Source organism: Poeciliopsis prolifica, unplaced genomic scaffold (assembly GCF_027474105.1).
Source record: "Poeciliopsis prolifica strain line A6 unplaced genomic scaffold, Auburn_PproV2 SCAFFOLD001, whole genome shotgun sequence".
Lineage (NCBI taxonomy): Eukaryota > Metazoa > Chordata > Actinopteri > Cyprinodontiformes > Poeciliidae > Poeciliopsis > Poeciliopsis prolifica.
Window position 1 is genome coordinate 17,111,539 of NW_026562376.1, and position 6,000 is coordinate 17,117,538.

Sequence of the window (6,000 nt, forward strand, 5' to 3'; positions counted from 1 at the left end):
CGGTCAGATCATTCGGCTCAGACGTCCTCAGCTGTCCCAGAAAACCTGTCCACAGTACTACTGACACACTTCAGTTTACAACCTCCACAGCAAAGCGCCAAGTTTCTCATGCAGGAGGCCAAACGCTTTCTGAAAAGTGCCTGGTGGAGATGATGAGTTCGGACGCGTCATGATCAACAAGTCAGACAAAATTTGCTAGCAAATCGAAGAAGTTGTTGTTTTTTTTTCCTGCATGAAAACATCAACCGAGATAAAGAAGTAAATATCATGTAGACTGTAGCTGATTCCAACACCAATCAGTTTAGGCTTAAAAGTCCATCATTAATATTTGATCTGAAAAATTAAGAATTGAAAAAAAAAACATTTTCAGGATGATGCAGGTTCAGAAGCTCTATTGTTGTGAATGCCATCTTAAAACATAATAAAACAAAAGCTTAACTTTTCCTGAGTGAAATGTAAAAGTTCTTAGTCTTAAATATGTATTTTTGCTCTTAAACTCAGACTTTCCTTTGCCTTTATGCCAGACCCAAATACAGAATATTCAAATATTTTTGTCAGTTTTCTGTTTTAGGAAAGGAAAGCAACCCACATTGTCTAAGGGTCACAAACATGACCAACTTTGGCCTTAAGCTTCAATTTAACAATAAACAATTTGAGATTGGGTACTGGTTTGTAATTTAAAGTGGATGTTGTCTTTTCTCCCTCAATGTCAAAGTCATGAGGAAAGGCCATCCCACAAAGAGCCCTTGAAATATTTCGCCAAAATAATCCACTCTGATATACTTTTCCTCTTTTGCTACAGTAGTATATTGCAAACAAGAAGCAGTGCAGAGCCAGTGGACACTGCATATCAGCTGGTGTTCAAATAGAGAGAAATGTAAATTTAAAGCTAATTTAAAGACGGAACCTATAAGTATATTTAAGTGTTACTTCTGAAAAGAAAATAATTTCTGATGATGGAGGACAAAGAAAATTGAACAAATTCTCTGGATTTTTACAAGCAAGTTACAGCTGAAACATCTTGCATGTATGCAAGCTCAGTTCCTGCCTCAATAAAATGGATCGGCAGGGCTTACCAACAACTAATGCTATTTCTGTTGAATGCTGCTACTGACAGTGAGTGTTTTAACTCAAGAGGTTTCTTTAAGTATGTTGCAAGATTGACTGCCTCCATAAATCTTTCCTTCCCACAGCCTCATGATCCACAACAACTCTTTGAAGATACTTGGATAATATGAGTTATGACAACACTTAATTTCTTTTTGGGATAAAAATTTTACGTGTTAAATTGAATTGAAGTTTGTATCACAAGTGCAGACACAAGCCACTGTTAAACTTTGCAACATGGCAAACAAACGTAATTTTAAAATGAAATTTAGCTTCCCGACTTCCTGAAAAGGAAAATAGTTATCTGTCAAAACCGAAGTTTTCTTCCTGCATCACTGATCAGTTCCCGCTTGGTAGTAAACAAGGCTAAGGTGGTTACAACTAATAGTATCAAATCAACAGCAAACCATTAGTTAGTTTCTTACTGTCAGAAACGCCATTTAATAAGGATTTAACCAATCCGACCTATGACCTTTAAGCCGTTTGCGCTGACCAAGCTGCTTCTGAACGACACGTTGATCCAGGTACTATAATCTCCTTGTGACAAGTGTTGCTCATTTACATCTCATCAATAACAGACATCATTTTTAGAGCATAAACCTTATGTTGACGACAGAAGCAGCAAATGGGGAACAGCGGTAGGTAATTAGCTGATTGGAGGTTTTCCCAACAGAAACATTAAGCCATCGCAGCGTTAAGGGCAGTGAGGCTAATAATAACCTAAACTCTATTGGAAACGCATGGACAATACTTTGAGTCAAACCAAACATTTGAAACAAACTCCACCAATTACGATATGGCGCAAAGACCGCTGAGAACAGAATTAAGACTGAATCTTAATGGCTACAAAACAAATGGCTTGTTACTTGCTACTTTGCACTTATTCAAATATTACTGTGGTTGCAGGCATTTGCAGAAAACCTGTATGTCTAATTTTGACTCAAAAAGCCCTTAATAAAATTAATGCATATTGTTTGTTAAAAAAAAGAAAAAAACATCTAGACATCTAGAGAAACAGCGTTGAAGTTGTTTTTTTAGAATATCATAAAACCCTGGAAAAAGGACAGCTCAAATCAATTAATAAAACCTCTCAAATGAGATGATTTCTGACCCACAGTTGCACAAAACTGTTGATAATTCACAAGACTGTCACAAGTGACCGAATTACAAATTTCTCCTTTTAGGCAGTGGTGTCAAAACTTCTTGTCATGTGGGTTAAAATCATATATATATACTTAAATAATTCTAATCATTTTTTTTTTGTAACAAATTATTGCACTTTCAGCAAAGGATTTTAAATACTTATTGGACTATTAAAAAGGCAGGTGCATAGCTTTCTAACTTTTTGGGTCACAACTTTTATCCACTGAAGAAAAATAAATTTGTCAGTGAAAATTTTGTAGTAATAAAATTACAAAGGATGTCCATCAGCTCCACTTGCTGGAGGGCCAAATCTGTGCTTCCCTGCAACTATGGACAGGGCCCCACCGTTGAAAGGGTCGCTAGGGCCACACTTTGGCAATTGTGTTTGTTTTATAAGACAACTGTTTTATAAGAACAACTGTCAAGAATCAGCCAAAAAAAAAAAAAAACATTTTTAAAAAATAACAATTTGTGTCCGAGAGACCATTCCTTGAAACAGTAGCCAGATTCCATATTTACATATAAAGTCAAAACATATGGTGGTTTAGATATATTCCAATTTTTCTGTTTTTTTTTTTTTTATTATTTATTTTTATTTTATAAACGCTTTCTAAAACCGAAAAATGAAATAAAAAAATGTGTTTGGGAAGAATAGTGTCGTGTTTTCAGACTAAGTTCCAATCACCTCATCCTGAAGCTTCTCACTCAATTCCCAGAGCAAACAGTCGCGTCTAAATACAAACAAACTCATTTTCATTGACGTGAATAAAGGCCATAGAATCGGCGTGGCATTAATTGCCAAGCAGGAAGGCGGTGAGTCAGTCAGTCAGTCAGGACGCATTTCAAAGAAGCGTTCTTGATAAGCGTTCAGTCGTGCACTGACGCTCAGTCAAAGTGCGGCTTTTCGTCTGCTTCCATTGAAACAGAGCAGTACCAACCCGCAGTTCTACACCCAACTCCGCTGAAAACCAAAAAAAAAAAAAAAACACACACACACTAACCTCTAGGAGCGATGAACACAGCCCTCCACCAGCAGCAGCAGCAGTAATGGTTTCCTTTCAGCGACCTGTTCTCCCTTTGACAGTCGTACAGTCTCTGAGAGACCAACTCCGACTTCAACTCTTCTGGCAAGACCACAAGATCAACTTCCGCTTTCTGGTTTCCACAATAAAAGTCCCTCAGGAGCTACTGGGCTCCCTATTTCCAGACAGATTTATGTTCGAAATGCTTACAATAATACATTCAGTTCCAATGAGAAGCTTTTCATAAGTAATTAAATCACATCATAGGGTACAAAGTACCGAAATGCTAAACAAAACAGCTTTTCTACAGAAGGGGGGCGGTTTGTAACCGTTAAATAAATATATTATTTCCAGAAGAAAGCATGAACTCCATATAAAGTGTAAAAAAAAAAAAAAACAGAAAACAAATCAATGTTTTATTCCGGTAGCGTTAAACCTTCAGATAAATCCAACCTTGAATTTGAATTAAATCTCTCCAGATCATCTATTTGGGGCTTTGAAGGAGATACAGGCCCACAGCATCACAGACCCTTTACTGTACTTAACAGGATGAGGTATTTGTCTATTTATTCTTACTTTGTTTAATTCCAAACTTGACAGCTGCAATTTTGTGCCTAAAGTCTCAATTTTAGTCTTATTTGACTGTTTACTAAAATCCACATGTGTGCATGTGATGCTAAAAGTTTTTGTTAAGTGACTGATTGTTACACAAAATTGATGCCACTCTGTAACAGTGAGCTTTGGATATTTTTCCTCTCTTACACTCATTGTGTGCATGCCGGCGTATGCATGCGTGTGTGTGTGTGTGTGTGTGTGTGTGTGTAGGCCAGATAGCAGACAATATATGGCATGCTATTTCTATGCCCTGATAGATACAAATTGAAGGTAATTGATTGTGGTTCTGCTGTACCTTCTGATGAACTTCAAAAAGTGTAGTATAATTGCATTTATTTGATATGAATTGTTAGAAGCAGTCTATCTTTCTAATGTTAAATCTATTGCAATAAGATAATTTATAAAGCATTTTAAATTAATGACAAGATGTTGTTTGTTTTCAAACACACTGAAGTTGATGGATTATATTTTGTCTTCAATGTTTTGCTGTAAAGAGATTTATTACCTTTATTTTGAAATGCAGCAAGCCACCTGTTAGGAACTGGTTTTGTGTTTGTTTCTCTGCAACTTCACACAAACAGTGAGAACTTAAAAAAGGGTGACTACCCCATCCTATCAAAATATACTCGAAAGGGGCCAGCAGAGCTTCTCCTCTGCTTTCTTCGTCACAGATTAAAAAGAGGCAAAAAGAGGCTCCTTTCGTATTTGCAACAGTTACATAAACAAATGAAAACTTATTATTATTTTTTTTTTAATATATCAAAAATCTTACTTCTAAATACTAAAAGGAAATATAGTGATGAAGATGCAGTTACTCTAAATTATTTAAACTTCAAACTGAACACTTGGTTCTAATTTGATTTTGCTGAAGGCCAGGGCACCGTAAGACTATGGGCTTACGGTGCCCCCTGGTGGTGAAACTATGCTACAACCTCTTGAAAGACATTTCCTCTCAGATTTCTATCATTTCATGATAGAAATGTTTCCTATCATGTCCTTGAGGTTCATCGAAGCAAATCCGAATTACGTCATTCTACTTTAATCATATTTCTCATCTTTTCAAATGAGGAATATGATGAGTATGGTGTTTGATATGTGTCAAATTGTAACAGTGCAACAGCAGACATGGTGCAGATCTTATAGTGGAAATCGGAGAAATAAGAAAAAGAAGCACAGGACACAGGTTTAGAGCAACAGTAGATCTCCAACAGTGCCAGACAGAAACCAAGGAGAGTAAACAGTGTAGAGATGCTGTTGCGGTGCCAGATGAGGACAATAAACAGAATGCAGACCAGCTGGTGGGGAACCTAAAGAGGAAATTGACAGAAGGTGGAGATAGGATAAAAAGAAAGGAAACAAAGAGAGTGCAACTAATCAAAAGCTAAGGGCTAATAGACTAAATCAGCTGGTCATCAACTTCAGTCCTTAAAAGCTGGTGTCCCTGCTTCAACACCCAGAATCAATTAATAAGGTTAGCAGGCCTCTGGACAATTTGACTGCATACTGAGGAGGCAATTCAGCCATTTGATTTGGGTGTGTTGGACAAAGTACACATGAAAAAGTTTCAGGACACCAACCACTGGACTACACAGAAATACATAGAACAGAGCAAAGGATGACGCTAAGAAAATCTATACAAAGAAAGAAACATGTGGAGAGGCACTAATGGAGAGAGATAATTAGCACAAAGGGAGCCAAGATACTCAAAAGAATTACAAACCGAGGATAAAGACTAACACTCATCTAGGAAAACTAAACGCAAATGCACAAATGAAAGAACAAGAATAAACAAATGAAACTCAAAGACACAAAGCTTGAGTTGCTAGAAAAAAATAAACTCAGAAATGAACTGAATGAGGAAAGACCTACAGAACATAAAAAGCCCATAAGGTAATTATCAAAAATGGTTTTGTTAACCTCAGTTCATCTACTACAGATGACTCGTTGTCTTTTTAAATTCCACAAAGTAACTGGAGGTTTGGTTTTGGCGTTTTCCCCTTTCCAAGTGCAATCTGAAGCTTTCCCACCGCCATTAAACCCTCCCACCTGCCCACCACTCTTCTGCCCCCTCCTCCTTCTCCTCTTCCTCCTCATACTTTCCAAATAAAACGGA

General features: G+C 37.0%; 1 protein-coding gene across 8 annotated transcripts in view; it reads right to left on the reverse strand.

Moving 5' to 3' along the window:
- Positions 1-3,393, reverse strand: part of mical2b (microtubule associated monooxygenase, calponin and LIM domain containing 2b) — a 44,940-nt gene extending 41,547 nt beyond the window's left edge. For 4 of the 8 annotated variants that reach the window (XM_055060961.1, XM_055060903.1, XM_055060840.1 and 1 more), the window contains exon 1: positions 3,252-3,393. The gene's annotated coding sequence lies outside the window, so the exon portion shown is untranslated. The remainder of the gene's footprint in view (positions 1-3,251) is intronic. The other 4 variants (XM_055060683.1, XM_055060603.1, XM_055060519.1 and 1 more) reach the window with 2 other exon arrangements.
- Positions 3,394-6,000: the final 2,607 nt, after the last annotated feature.